The sequence below is a fragment of the Pleurodeles waltl genome, chromosome 12 (genome assembly GCF_031143425.1).
Source record: "Pleurodeles waltl isolate 20211129_DDA chromosome 12, aPleWal1.hap1.20221129, whole genome shotgun sequence".
Taxonomy (NCBI): domain Eukaryota; kingdom Metazoa; phylum Chordata; class Amphibia; order Caudata; family Salamandridae; genus Pleurodeles; species Pleurodeles waltl.
The window spans coordinates 107,218,553-107,233,496 of record NC_090451.1 but is presented as its reverse complement, the minus strand read 5'-3'; the positions used below and the strand labels follow the sequence as shown (position 1 = coordinate 107,233,496).

The following is a 14,944-nucleotide window of genomic DNA, read 5'->3' as shown; positions in this document are numbered from 1 at the left end:
TGGGCCCCATACAGCTGTAGACACACTCACACGATGCGTAGTTAGGTCTCGTTTCTGGGCAAGTTGTTTGGCTTGCTTGTTATTTGTTGTAATAAGAGATGATGAGTACCTGACGTGCCAGAGCTGGAAATGGTGGCAACCGACCACCCTGCTCCATGGGCATACAGCGCTGAACCGGAGACCCACAGGAGGCCCACACCACAGATCACAAGCCTGCTTACAGATTTATGCAAGGAACAGCCCTCAGCGTGGTGGTAACATAATATAATAGCAGTAATGGGTAACTGTTCAAAAGATGTCATGGAAAGGAGATTCATACAGCTCTGCAACCTGTTACAATCCTGTGAATAATATGTACCATCTGAAATACCAATAAATGAAAAAAATAAAAAATCTGCTGCACAACTTAGGGTAAGGCTGGTGTTGTAGTGGTAGATCTGAGGCCCTAGGAGAGCTGGAGACCCCACAGAGCTACAGCAGCTCAGAAGTCCACTTAGGCTTCATCAGGGACCCGTTTTGTGACTTGAAAACCCATTAATGCAACAATAAAGGGGTGAAGTAAATGTCATCAACATTGCATTAGCTGGTGTTCTTTGCTGTTTTTTTAATAAATAACAGCGCCTGGAAGCCCTTCTGACTGTGAAGGTTTGTTTAACAAATAGTGTTGTAACAACATAAAAGAGGGGGAACTGTAAGACAGTTGCACAGATAGAAGGACGGATAGAAGGTTAAACAGATCGTCATAAATAAGCCACATGCACTGATGCATCTGTACAGGTTTGTAGACAGAAAGGCAGGTATGTAGCTTTTAGTAAATCATGGATGAGATATAATCAGCTTCACAGAAACCGTTGTAAATCACACGCGCCTGCTTTAGAAAGAACCACGCCACAAAGACCTTGGTAGTCAGCATGTAGGCTTTAAAGTGTTAACATAAACAGAGATGGGCAGAAATAGGCAGTAAGGCAGATACCCAGATTGAAATTGAAAGGTAAATAGAAAGCACATGTAGTAATAGACGTGGACCGATAAGTATATAGAGAAGCAGCTGTTGGTACGAAAATGGGATCAGATATGATCAACTTTGTGTGGACTGTCAGGATTTAAAAACGGTTGCTTCATACCAAAAAAAAACATAGAGCCAAGATGTGCTCCTCAATGTCCCTATGAGCGTTATAGTGTTAACAAAGCATACAGCCAGGCATCAACACTCTGTTAGACAGGTTCACAGTCACGCACAGGTAGGTGAGCAGATAGATAAGCAGGCACACAGGCAAAAAGATGGATGGACAGATGAATGGATCAATAGATGGGCGGACCTCTCTGTTAAACATGAGTCAAATGTAGGGATGGGCGTAACCAGTGTAACTCACTGCAGTGTAATTACGCGAAATGACAGCAACATTATGCGAGGTTGTACAGAATTACACCAGGCTATTTTCCTGGTGCAAAATACACGCTCAGATCTGAAAGGAAGCTGATATACACTTTGCACAAGAAAATCGCTCTAAATGCAACAGAACTGGCACAACAGCCGCTGCTCGCGCTCTTTTCCTCCGCTCTTGGGTAGATGTCTTTCCCCACATTACTCCAAATTCCATAAAGGAGCGTAATTGTGTAATTCACGATTCGACCACGACTAATAAACTTGGCTTAAGTTTTAAATCTTTCCCTCTAGCTGCCCGGTGATCCGTCGGGTGCGGGATGATGAAGCCAAACGCTGATTGGGTGAGCGCGCCTCTCAGTGTCCTTCTCCGTCGCCTCTTTCTTTCAGACCCTTGGGAGCTCAGTCTTACTTTCTATACAAATATTTATTTTTAGATCTTTTTTCTTCGCGGCCTGAATTGCTGCAAAAACTGATATTTGACTAGCAGGATCCCTTTCAACATTGAAAGCTACTCCGCGTCAGTACAGGAGCCTCAGCGCTGCAGGTACAGGAGACACAGACATCCATCCCTCTTGCTGACCGGGTCCCGTGAAACCAAACTGTAGCTCATACTTTTCACATCAGGACCGCCACAAACGTAAAAACGCAGAAAGGTGAAATAAATAATAACATTGTTAACGCGTTCTTCAAAGACATTTAATTTCACCGTTGAAATTAGGTTCAAGCTCTTAATTCATGTAAATATTAAGAAGAGAGAATAAAAATGCTGCCCAACTGCCGTGACATTGCCACCCGCAATGTCGTGACTCGGATTCGAACCGAGGTTGCTGCGGCCACAACACAGAGTACTAACCACTATACAATCACGGCGAGCTACTTGGGCTTTGAAAAGACTACCCTGGTGTGGCTCTGATAGGCTTAAAAAAGGTCAAAGTGTCCGTGGAGTGGATAGATTTAGCGTTTGTTTAAAACCCATCTTTTCAAGTTAGATCAGGGTCTTTTCTTTGAGTAGCAGATCACAGCAAATATTTACCTCTCTGCTTCCAGTGACAAGACTCCCCATAAGCCAAGAAGCCCAGACTTCTTAACAAGATCCACCACTCTGCCCTGCAAGTCTCAAGTGTTCTATGAGTGCTGGGGTCGGGGAAGTGAACACTGCAAAAACTTAATCCACGGCCGACCAAACTCCTCCAGGCCAGGAGGGGCTCGGAACAGGCCCCCACATATTGTTGTTTTTTTCTTTTCTGGGTGTCTCTTCAGACACATTCAGCTGCTTGGTGCATACTGCTTTAGAGTTGCATTGTGTGGAATGAAGTGGCGTAAACTTGACTAGCAAACAATGGAGTGGTGATGAATGGAGGGTCATAGAAGGGAGTAGATTGAAGTGCAAAGAGTAGAGTGACGTAATGTGTCATAGAATACAGTGGAATATAATGAAGTGGTGTGCCTTGGCATGGCGTTGAATAGCATTGTGAGGAATGGAGTGGCATAGAGCAGAGTGGGGTAGAGAGGAGTGAGGTTGCATAGAATGGCATAGAGTAGCGTAGAGTAAAGTAGTGTGGTGTAGAGTGGCATAGTGTGGTGTAGAGTGAAGTGGCATGGAATGGCATAGAGTCAGAGAACAGTGTGTCATGGAGAGGGGTGGCAAAGAATTAGGAGGAGTGGAGTCGGACTGCATGAAGTAGAGTGTTGTGGAGTTGAGTAGCATACAGTCGCGTTGCATGGAGTGACACTGTGGTGTAGAGAGGAGCAGAGAAAAAAGTGGCATTGAGTAGAAAGGCCTACAGGAGAGTAGTGTAGAGTGGCACAGCATAGAGTAGTGTGCAGTAGAGTGTCATAGAGTAGAGCGCATGTAGTGCCATTGAGTGATATTTTGTGAGATGGAGTGGAGTGGAGTACAGTGAAGTGGCATGGAATGAAGTAGTATAGAGTAGAGTGGGAGAGAGTAAAGTGGAGTGGCATAGAGTGAACTAGAGTAGAGCGTAGTGGGATAGAGTGGAGTAGCATGGAGTGGAATGGAGAGGCACAGAGTAGGGTAGAGTGCAAAAGTGTGGAATGGCATGGAGTTGAGTGGAGTGGCATAGAGTAGAGTGGCATTCTGTGGGGTGGATTAGAGTGGCATGGAGTGGCATACAGTAGAGTGGAATAGAGCTTAGTGGTGGAGAGTACAGTGGCTTAGAGTGGAGTATAGTAGCATGGAGTAGAGTAGCGTAGAGTAGAGAGGGGTGCAACGGAGTAGAGTGGCATAGAGTTGAGTGGTGTACAGTGGCGTAGAGTAGAATGGGATAAAATAAAGTGGCGTACAGTAGACTGGAGTAGAGTAGCATAGAGTGGAGAGGCATAGAGTGGAGAGGAGTAAAGTAGAGTGGAATTGTATAGAGTAGAGTTCAGTTGAGTATTCTAGAGTGATGTAGAGCAGAGTGGCATAGAGTCACATAAAGTGGCATTCTATGAAGTAGGGTGGCGTAGAGAGGAATGAAGGGAAGTGGCATAGAGTAGAGTGGAGTGGAGTGGAGTAGAGGGGCATAGCAGAGAGTGACAGGGTGGAGTGGCATAGAATGGAGTAGCATAAAGTGGAGTGAAGTGGCGTATAGTGGAGTGGCATAGATTAGAGTGGCATAGAGTGGAGTGATAGAGTGGAACAATGTAGATTAGAGTGGAGTAGAACTGAGTATAGTGGAGTGGTATAGAGTTGCACAGTGTAGAGTACAGTGGCACTGAGGGGAGTAGAGTATAGTCATGTAGAGGAATACAGTGTGAGAAAGTAACTAAAGTGTCAATAGAGACGGCGTTTAGGGTGAAAAATAAGCTGTATGCTTGTCATGAATGTTGCAAAGCACATTGCACATCCAAGAATGATACGAAAACACTTTTAAAATATAAAAAATAGCGTACTGTAGAAAGACGAAAAGAACACATGTACTTGGTCCATCCTCCATGGAGGAATGAACACAAGAAAGGAAGATTCAGTCTATGGGAGCTAAGCAAACGAAATATTGCAAATGTGAGTGACATAGAAAACAATTAATGGTAAGTAAGCTATGGGCGTGTGGTAAGCCCACTAAATTCTAAACAATATGTCTCACAGCACATTCACTGTGTACGCAAGACATAAAAAGGTGTGACTAAGAGAATTCTGAGATTTAGAGCTTGACAGCAATTCACAACCCAACCAAACTGAGCCCTATATAAAAATTTACAACAGAGCCAAAGTACACCTTTTATACCCCCAATGGTGGAGGTAAGATATTCAGCAGACACGTGGTCTCCCAGTGCTAAAGGATTTTGGCTAGATATGAAGTGGGCGAAGTGCCCTGAAAACATTATAAAAGTAGGACACGTGCTATAAGCAGACATCACTTCCTTGGCAAGGCAGAAGAAAGGGCACTTCAGAGGGAAGAAATGAGAGGGCTGAGGAACAGACAGATAGCTCCCCTATGGGCAGAGGTGGCGGGAGCATGGAACACTCCTGACATGACTATGATGACGATGCAGATGGGCCTCTTAACTTGCGGAGTTAGGAGCACGACAAACACACCTCTCCTAGACCTCCTTGGAAGATCATACACTGGGGAGGGTTCCCCTGGGTCCCTCCCCCCCCCGGCTGGGCCCCATACAGCTGTAGACACACTCACACGATGCGTAGTTAGGTCTCGTTTCTGGGCAAGTTGTTTGGCTTGCTTGTTATTTGTTGTAATAAGAGATGATGAGTACCTGACGTGCCAGAGCTGGAAATGGTGGCAACCGACCACCCTGCTCCATGGGCATACAGCGCTGAACCGGAGACCCACAGGAGACCCACACCACAGATCACAAGCCTGCTTACAGATTTATGCAAGGAACAGCCCTCAGCGTGGTGGTAACATAATATAATAGCAGTAATGGGTAACTGTTCAAAAGTTGTCATGGAAAGGAGATTCATACAGCTCTGCAACCTGTTACAATCCTGTGAATAATATGTACCATCTGAAATACCAATAAATAAAAAAAAGTTAAAAATCTGCTGCACAACTTAGGGTAAGGCTGGTGTTGTAGTGGTAGATCTGAGGCCCTAGGAGAGCTGGAGACCCCACAGAGCTACAGCAGCTCAGAAGTCCACTTAGGCTTCATCAGGGACCCGTTTTGTGACTTGAAAACCCATTAATGCAACAATAAAGGGGTGAAGTAAATGTCATCAACATTGCATAAACTGGTGTTCTTTGCAGTTTTTTTAATAAATAACAGCGCCTGGAAGCCCTTCTGACTGTGAAGGTTTGTTTAACAAATAGTGTTGTAACAACATAAAAGAGGGGGAACTGTAAGACAGTTGCACAGATAGAAGGACGGATAGAAGGTTAAACAGATCGTCATAAATAAGCCACATGCACCGATGCATCTGTACAGGTTTGTAGACAGAAAGGCAGGTATGTAGCTGTTAGTAAATCATGGATGAGATATAATCAGCGTCACAGAAACCGCTGTAAATCACACACGCCTGCTTTAGAAATAACCACGCCACAAAGACCTTGGTAGTCAGCATGTAGGCTTTAAAGTGTTAACATAAACAGAGATGGGCAGAAATAGGCAGTAAGGCAGATACCCAGATTGAAATAGAAAGGTAAATAGAAAGCACATGTAGTAATAGACGTGGACCGATAAGTATATAGAGAAGCAGCTGTTGGTACGAAAATGGGATCACATATGATCAACTTTGTGTGGACTGTCAGGATTTGAAAACGGTTGCTTCATACCAAAAAAAAACATAGCGCCAAGATGTCCTCCTCAATGTCCCTATGAGCGTTATAGTGTTAACAAAGCATACAGCCAGGCATCAACACTCTGTTAGACAGGTTCACAGTCACGCACAGGTAGGTGAGCAGACAGATAAGCAGGCACACAGGCAAAAAGATGGATGGACAGATGAATGGATCAATAGATGGACGGACCTCTCTGTTAAACATGAGTCAAATGTAGGGATGGGCGTAACCAGTGTAACTCACTGCAGTGTAATTACGCGAAATTACAGCAACATTATGCGAGGTTGTACAGAATTACACAAGGCTATTTTCCTGGTGCAAAATACACGCTCAGATCCGAAAGGAACCTGATATAAACTTTGCACAAGAAAATCGCTCTAAATGCAACAGAACTGGCACAATAGCCGCTGCTCGCGCTCTTTTCCTCCGCTCTTGGGTAGATGTCTTTCCCCACATTACTCCAAATTCCACAAAGGAGCGTAATTGTGTAATTCACGATTCGACCACGACTAATAAACTTGGCTTAAGTTTTAAAACTTTCCCTCTAGCTGCCCGGTGATCCGTCGGGTGCAGGATGATGAAGCCAAACGCTGATTGGGTGAGTGCGCCTCTCAGTGTCCTTCTCCGTCGCCTCTTTCTTTCAGACCCTTGGGAGCTCAGTCTTACTTTCTATACAAATATTTATTTTTAGACCTTTTTTCTTCGCGGCCTGAATTGCTGCAAAAACTGATATTTGACGAGCAGGATCCCTTTCAACATTGAAAGATACTCCGTGTCAGTACAGGAGCCTCGGCGCTGCAGGTACAGGAGACACAGACATCCATCCCTCTTGCTGACCGTGTCCCGTGAAACCAAACTGTAGCTCATACTTTTCACATCAGGACCGCCACAAACGTAAAAGCGCAGAAAGGTGAAATAAATAATAACATTGTTAACGCGTTCTTCAAAGACATTTAATTTCACCGTTGAAATTAGGTTCAAGCTCTTAACTCATGTAAATATTAAGTAGTGAGAATAAAAATGCTGCCCAACTGCCATGACATTGCCACCCGCAGTGCCGTGACTCGGATTCGAACCGAGGTTGCTGCGGCCACAACGCAGAGTACTAACCACTATACGATCACGGCGAGCTACTTGGGCTCTGAAAAGACTACCCTGATGTGGCTCTGATAGGCATAAAAAAGGTCAAAGTGTCCATGGAGTGGATAGATTTAGCGTTTGTTTAAAACCCATCTTTTCAAGTTAGATCAGGGTCTTTTCTTTGAGAAGCAGATCACAGCAAATATTTACCTCTCTGCTTCCAGTGACAAGACTCCCCATAAACCTAGAAGCCCAGACTTCTTAACAAGATCCACCACTCTGCCCTGCAAGTCTCAAGTGTTCTATGAGTGCTGGGGTCGGGGAAGTGAACACTGCAAAAACTTAATCCACGGCCGACCAAACTCCTCCAGGCCAGGAGGGGCTCGGAACAGGCCCCCACATATTGTTGTTTTTTTCTTTTCTGGGTATCTCTTCAGACACATTCAGCTGCTTGGTGCATACTGCTTTAGAGTTGCATTGTGTGGAATGAAGTGGCGTAAACTTGACTAGCAAACAATGGAGTGGTGATGAATGGAGGGTCATAGAAGGGAGTAGATTGAAGTGCAAAGAGTAGAGTGACGTAATGTGTCATAGAATACAGTGGAATATAATGAAGTGGTGTGCCTTGGCATGGCGTTGAATAGCATTGTGAGGAATGGAGTGGCATAGAGCAGAGTGGGGTAGAGAGGAGTGAGGTTGCATAGAATGGCATAGAGTAGCATAGAGTAAAGTAGTGTGGTGTAGAGTGGCATAGTGTGGTGTAGAGTGAAGGGGCATGGAATGGCATAGAGTCAGAGAACAGTGTGTCATGGAGAGGGGTGGCAAAGAATTAGGAGGAGTGGAGTCGGACTGCATGAAGTAGAGTGTTGTGGAGTTGAGTAGCATACAGTTGCGTTACATGGAGTGACACTGTGGTGTAGAGAGGAGCAGAGAAAAAAGTGGCATAGAGTAGAAAGGCCTACAGGAGAGTTGTGTAGAGTGGCACAGCATAGAGTAGTGTGCAGTAGAGTGTCATAGAGTAGAGCGCATGTAGTGCCATTGAGTGATATTGTGTGAGATGGAGTGGAGTGGAGTACAGTGAAGTGGCATGGAATGAAGTAGTATAGAGTAGAGTGGGAGAGAGTAAAGTGGAGTGGCATAGAGTGAACTAGAGTAGAGCGTAGTGGGATAGAGTGGAGTAGCATGGAGTGGAATGGAGAGGCACAGAGTAGGGTAGAGTGCAAAAGTGTTGAATGGCATGGAGTTGAGTGGAGTGGCATAGAGTAGAGTGGCATTCTGTGGGGTGGATTAGAGTGGCATGGAGTGGCATACAGTAGAGTGGAATAGAGCTTAGTGGTGGAGAGTACAGTGGCTTAGAGTGGAGTATAGTAGCATGGAGTAGAGTAGAGTAGAGTAGCCAGGGGTGCAACGGAGTAGAGTGGCATAGAGTTGAGTGGTGTACAGTGGCGTAGAGTAGAATGGGATAAAATGAAGTGGCGTACAGTAGACTGGAGTAGAGTAGCATAGAGTGGAGAGCCATAGAGTGGAGAGGAGTAAAGTAGAGTGGAATTGTGTAGAGTAGAGTTCAGTTGAGTATTCTAAAAGTGATGTAGAGCAGAGTGGCATAGAGTCACATAAAGTGGCATTCTATGAAGTAGGGTGGCGTAGAGAGGAATGAAGGGAAGTGGCATAGAGTAGAGTGGAGTGGAGTGGAGTAGAGGGGCATAGTAGAGAGTGACAGAGTGGAGTGGCATAGAATAGAGTAGCATAAAGTGGAGTGAAGTGGCGTATAGTGGAGTGGCATAGATTAGAGTGGCATAGAGTGGAGTGATAGAGTGGAACAATGTAGATTAGAGTGGAGTAGAACTGAGTAGAGTGGAGTGGTATAGAGTTGCACAGTGTAGAGTACAGTGGCACTGAGGGGAGTAGAGTATAGTCATGTAGAGGAATACAGTGTGAGAAAGTAACTAAAGTGTCAATAGAGACGGCGTTTAGGGTGAAAAATAAGCTGTATGCTTGTCATGAATGTTGGAAAGCACATTGCACATCCAAGAATGATACGAAAACACTTTTAAAATATAAAAAATAGCGTACTGTAGAAAGACGAAAAGAACACATGTACTTGGTCCATCCTCCATGGAGGAATGAACACAAGAAAGGAAGATTCAGTCTATGGGAGCTAAGCAATCGAAATATTGCAAATGTGAGTGACATAGAAAACAATTAATGGTAAGTAAGCTATGGGCGTGTGGTAAGCCCACTGAATTCTAAACAATATGTCTCACAGCACATTCACTGTGTATGCAAGACATAAAAAGGTGTGACTAAGAGAATTCTGAGATTTAGAGCTTGACAGCAATTCACAACCCAACCAAACTGAGCCCTATATAATAATTTACAACAGAGCCAAAGTAAACCTTTTATACCCCCAATGGTGGAGGTAGGATATTCAGCAGACACGTGGTCTCCCAGTGCTAAAGGATTTTGGCTAGATATGAAGTGGGCGAAGTGCCCTGAAAACATTATAAAAGTAGGACACGTGCTATAAGCAGACATCACTTCCTTGGCAAGGCAGAAGAAAGGGCACTTCAGAGGGAAGAAATGAGAGGGCTGAGGAACAGACAGATAGCTCCCCTATGGGCAGAGGTGGCGGGAGCATGGAACACTCCTGACATGACTATGATGACGATGCAGATGGGCCTCTTAACTTGCGGAGTTAGGAGCACGACAAACACACCTCTCCTAGACCTCCCTGGAAGATCATACACTGGGGAGGGTTCCCCTGGGTCCCTTCCCCCCCCCGGCTGGGCCCCATACAGCGGTAGACACACTCACACGATGCGTAGTTAGGTCTCGGTTTCTGGGCAAGTTGTTTGGCTTGCTTGTCATTTGTTGTAATAAGAGATGATGAGTACCTCACGTGCCAGAGCTGGAAATGGTGGCAACCGACCACCCTGCTCCATGGGCACACAGCGCTGAACCGGAGACCCACAGGAGGCCCACACCACAGATCACAAGCCTGCTTAAAGATTTATGCAAGGAACAGCCCTCAGCATGGTGGTAACATAATATAATAGCAGTAATGGGTAACTGTTCAAAAGTTGTCATGGAAAGGAGATTCATACAGCTCTGCAACCTGTTACAATCCTGTGAATAATATGTACCATCTGAAATACCAATAAATAAAAAAAATAAAAAATCTACTGCACAACTTAGGGTAAGGCTGGTGTTGTAGTGGTAGATCTGAGGCCCTAGGAGAGCTGGAGACCCCACAAAGCTACAGCAGCTCAGAACTCCACTTAGGCTTCATCAGGGACCCGTTTTGTGACTTGAAAACCCATTAATGCAACAATAAAGGGGTGAAGTAAATGTCATCAACATTGCATAAACTGGTGTTCTTTGCAGTTTTTTTTAATAAATAACAGCGCCTGGAAGCCCTTCTGACTGTGAAGGTTTGTTTAACAAATAGTGTTGTAACAACATAAAAGAGGGGGAACTGTAAGACAGTTGCACAGATAGAAGGATGGATAGAAGGTTAAACAGATCGTCATAAATAAGCCACATGCACCGATGCATCTGTACAGGTTTGTAGACAGAAAGGCAGGTATGTAGCTGTTAGTAAATCATGGATGAGATATAATCAGCTTCACAGAAACCGCTGAAAATCACACGCGCCTGCTTTACAAAGAACCACGCCACAAAGACCTTGGTACTCAGCATGTAGTCTTTGAAGTGTTAACATAAACAGAGATGGGCAGAAATAGGCAGTAAGGCAGATACCCAGATTGAAATAGAAAGTAAATAGAAAGCACATGTAGTAATAGACGTGGACCGATAAGTATATCGAGAAGCAGCTGTTGGTACGAAAATGGGATCACATATGATCAACTTTGTGTGGACTGTCAGGATTTGAAAACTGTTGCTTCATACCAAAAAAAACATAGCGCCAAGATGTCCTCCTCAATGTCCCTATGAGCGTTATAGTGTTAACAAAGCATACAGCCAGGCATCAACACTCTGTTAGACAGGTTCACAGTCACGCACAGGTAGGTGAGCAGATAGATAAGCAGGCACACGGGCAAAAAGATGGATGGACAGATGAATGGATCAATGGATGGACGGACCTCTCTGTTAAACATGAGTCAAATGTAGGGATGGGCGTAACCAGTGTAACTCACTGCAGTGTAATTACGCGAAATTACAGCAACATTATGCGAGGTTGTACAGAATTACACAAGGCTATTTTCCTTGTGCAAAATACACGCTCAGATCCGAAAGGAACCTGATATACACTTTGCACAAGAAAATCGCTCTAAATGCAACAGAACTGGCACAACAGCCGCTGCTCGCGCTCTTTTCCTCCGCTCTTGGGTAGATGTCTTTCCCCACATTACTCCAAATTCCACAAAGGAGCGTAATTGTGTAATTCACGATTCGACCACGACTAATAAACTTGGCTTAAGTTTTAAAACTTTCCCTCTAGCTGCCCGGTGATCCGTCGGGTGCGGGATGATGAAGCCAAACGCTGATTGGGTGAGTGCGCCTCTCAGTGTCCTTCTCTGTCGCCTCTTTCTTTAAGACCCTTGGGAGCTCAGTCTTACTTTCTATACAAATATTTATTTTTAGACCTTTTTTCTTCGCGGCCTGAATTGCTGCAAAAACTGATATTTGACTAGCAGGATCCCTTTCAACATTGAAAGCTACTCCGAGTCAGTACAGGAGCCTCGGCGCTGCAGGTACAGGAGACACAGACATCCATCCCTCTTGCTGATCGGGTCCCGTGAAACCAAACTGTAGCTCATACTTTTCACATCAGGACCGCCACAAACGTAAAAGCGCAGAAAGGTGAAATAAATAATAAGATTGTTAACGCGTTCTTCAAAGACATTTAATTTCACCGTTGAAATTAGGTTCAAGCTCTTAACTCATGTAAATATTAAGAAGTGAGAATAAAAATGCTACCCAACTGCCGTGACATTGCCACCCGCAATGCCGTGACTCGGATTCGAACCAAGGTTGCTGCGGCCACAACGCAGAGTACTAACCACTATACGATCACGGCGAGCTACTTGGGCTCTGAAAAGTCTACCCTGGTGTGGCTCTGATAGGCTTAAAAAAGGTCACAGTGTCCGTGGAGTGGATAGATTTAGCGTTTGTTTAAAACCCATCTTTTCAAGTTAGATCAGGGTCTTTTCTTTGAGTAGCAGATCACAGCAAATATTTACCTCTCTGCTTCCAGTGACAAGACTCCCCATAAACCAAGAAGCCCAGACTTCTTAACAAGATCCACCACTCTGCCCTGCAAGTCTCAAGTGTTCTATGAGTGCTGGGGTCGGGGAAGTGAACACTGCAAAAACTTAATCCACGGCCGACCAAACTCCTCCAGGCCAGGAGGGGCTCGGAACAGGCCCCCACATATTGTTGTTTTTTTCTTTTCTGGGTGTCTCTTCAGACACAATCAGCTGCTTGGTGCATACTGCTTTAGAGTTGCATTGTGTGGAATGAAGTGGCGTAAACTTGACTAGCAAACAATGGAGTGGTGATGAATGGAGGGTCATAGAAGGGAGTAGATTGAAGTGCAAAGAGTAGAGTGACGTAATGTGTCATAGAATACAGTGGAATATAATGAAGTGGTGTGCCTTGGCATGGCGTTGAATAGCATTGTGAGGAATGGAGTGGCATAGAGCAGAGTGGGGTAGAGAGGAGTGAGGTTGCATAGAATGGCATAGAGTAGCATAGAGTAAAGTAGTGTGGTGTAGAGTGGCATAGTGTGGTGTAGAGTGAAGGGGCATGGAATGGCATAGAGTCAGAGAACAGTGTGTCATGGAGAGGGGTGGCAAAGAATTAGGAGGAGTGGAGTCGGACTGCATGAAGTAGAGTGTTGTGGAGTTGAGTAGCATACAGTTGCGTTGCATGGAGTGACACTGTGGTGTAGAGAGGAGCAGAGAAAAAAGTGGCATAGAGTAGAAAGGCCTACAGGAGAGTTGTGTAGAGTGGCACAGCATAGAGTAGTGTGCAGTAGAGTGGCATAGAGTAGAGCGCATGTAGTGCCATTGAGTGATATTGTGTGAGATGGAGTGGAGTGGAGTACAGTGAAGTGGCATGGAATGAAGTAGTATAGAGTAGAGTGGGAGAGAGTAAAGTGGAGTGGCATAGAGTGAACTAGAGTAGAGCGTAGTGGGATAGAGTGGAGTGGCATGGAGTGGAATGGAGAGGCACAGAGTAGGGTAGAGTGCAAAAGTGTTGAATGGCATGGAGTTGAGTGGAGTGGCATAGAGTAGAGTGGCATTCTGTGGGGTGGATCAGAGTGGCATGGAGTGGCATACAGTAGAGTGGAATAGAGCTTAGTGGTGGAGAGTACAGTGGCTTAGAGTGGAGTATAGTAGCATGGAGTAGAGTAGAGTAGAGTAGAGAGGGGTGCAACGGAGTAGAGTGGCATAGAGTTGAGTGGTGTACAGTGGCGTAGAGTAGAATGGGATAAAATAAAGTGGCGTACAGTAGACTGGAGTAGAGTAGCATAGAGTGGAGAGCCATAGAGTGGAGAGGAGTAAAGTAGAGTGGAATTGTATAGAGTAGAGTTCAGTTGAGTATTCTAAAAGTGATGTAGAGCAGAGTGGCATAGAGTCACATAAAGTGGCATTCTATGAAGTAGGGTGGCGTAGAGAGGAATGAAGGGAAGTGGCATAGAGTAGAGTGGAGTGGAGTGGAGTAGAGGGGCATAGTAGAGAGTGACAGAGTGGAGTGGCATAGAATAGAGTAGCATAAAGTGGAGTGAAGTGGCGTATAGTGGAGTGGCATAGATTAGAGTGGCATAGAGTGGAGTGATAGAGTGGAACAATGTAGATTAGAGTGGAGTAGAACTGAGTAGAGTGGAGTGGTATAGAGTTGCACAGTGTAGAGTACAGTGGCACTGAGGGGAGTAGAGTATAGTCATGTAGAGGAATACAGTGTGAGAAAGTAACTAAAGTGTCAATAGAGACGGCGTTTAGGGTGAAAAATAAGCTGTATGCTTGTCATGAATGTTGGAAAGCACATTGCACATCCAAGAATGATACGAAAACACTTTTAAAATATAAAAAATAGCGTACTGTAGAAAGACGAAAAGAACACATGTACTTGGTCCATCCTCCATGGAGGAATGAACACAAGAAAGGAAGATTCAGTCTATGGGAGCTAAGCAATCGAAATATTGCAAATGTGAGTGACATAGAAAACAATTAATGGTAAGTAAGCTATGGGCGTGTGGTAAGCCCACTGAATTCTAAACAATATGTCTCACAGCACATTCACTGTGTACGCAAGACATAAAAAGGTGTGACTAAGAGAATTCTGAGATTTAGAGCTTGACAGCAATTCACAACCCAACCAAACTGAGCCCTATATAATAATTTACAACAGAGCCAAAGTAAACCTTTTATACCCCCAATGGTGGAGGTAGGATATTCAGCAGACATGTGGTCTCCCAGTGCTAAAGGATTTTGGCTAGATATGAAGTGGGCGAAGTGCCCTGAAAACATTATAAAAGTAGGACACGTGCTATAAGCAGACATCACTTCCTTGGCAAGGCAGAAGAAAGGGCACTTCAGAGGGAAGAAATGAGAGGGCTGAGGAACAGACAGATAGCTCCCCTATGGGCAGAGGTGGCGGGAGCATGGAACACTCCTGACATGACTATGATGACGATGCAGATGGGCCTCTTAACTTGCGGAGTTAGGAGCACGACAAACACACCTCTCCTAGACCTCCCTGGAAGATCATACAC

General features: G+C 44.9%; 2 non-coding genes across 2 annotated transcripts; both read right to left on the bottom strand.

The window, feature by feature from the left end:
• Positions 1–7,178: 7,178 nt before the first annotated feature.
• TRNAH-GUG (transfer RNA histidin (anticodon GUG)) lies at positions 7,179–7,250 on the bottom strand. Its single transcript has one exon. It is a non-coding gene; the product is annotated as a tRNA-His (tRNA).
• Positions 7,251–12,172: 4,922 nt separating this feature from the next.
• TRNAH-GUG (transfer RNA histidin (anticodon GUG)) lies at positions 12,173–12,244 on the bottom strand. The gene has a single exon. It is a non-coding gene; the product is annotated as a tRNA-His (tRNA).
• Between the last annotated feature and the right edge of the window lie 2,700 nt (positions 12,245–14,944).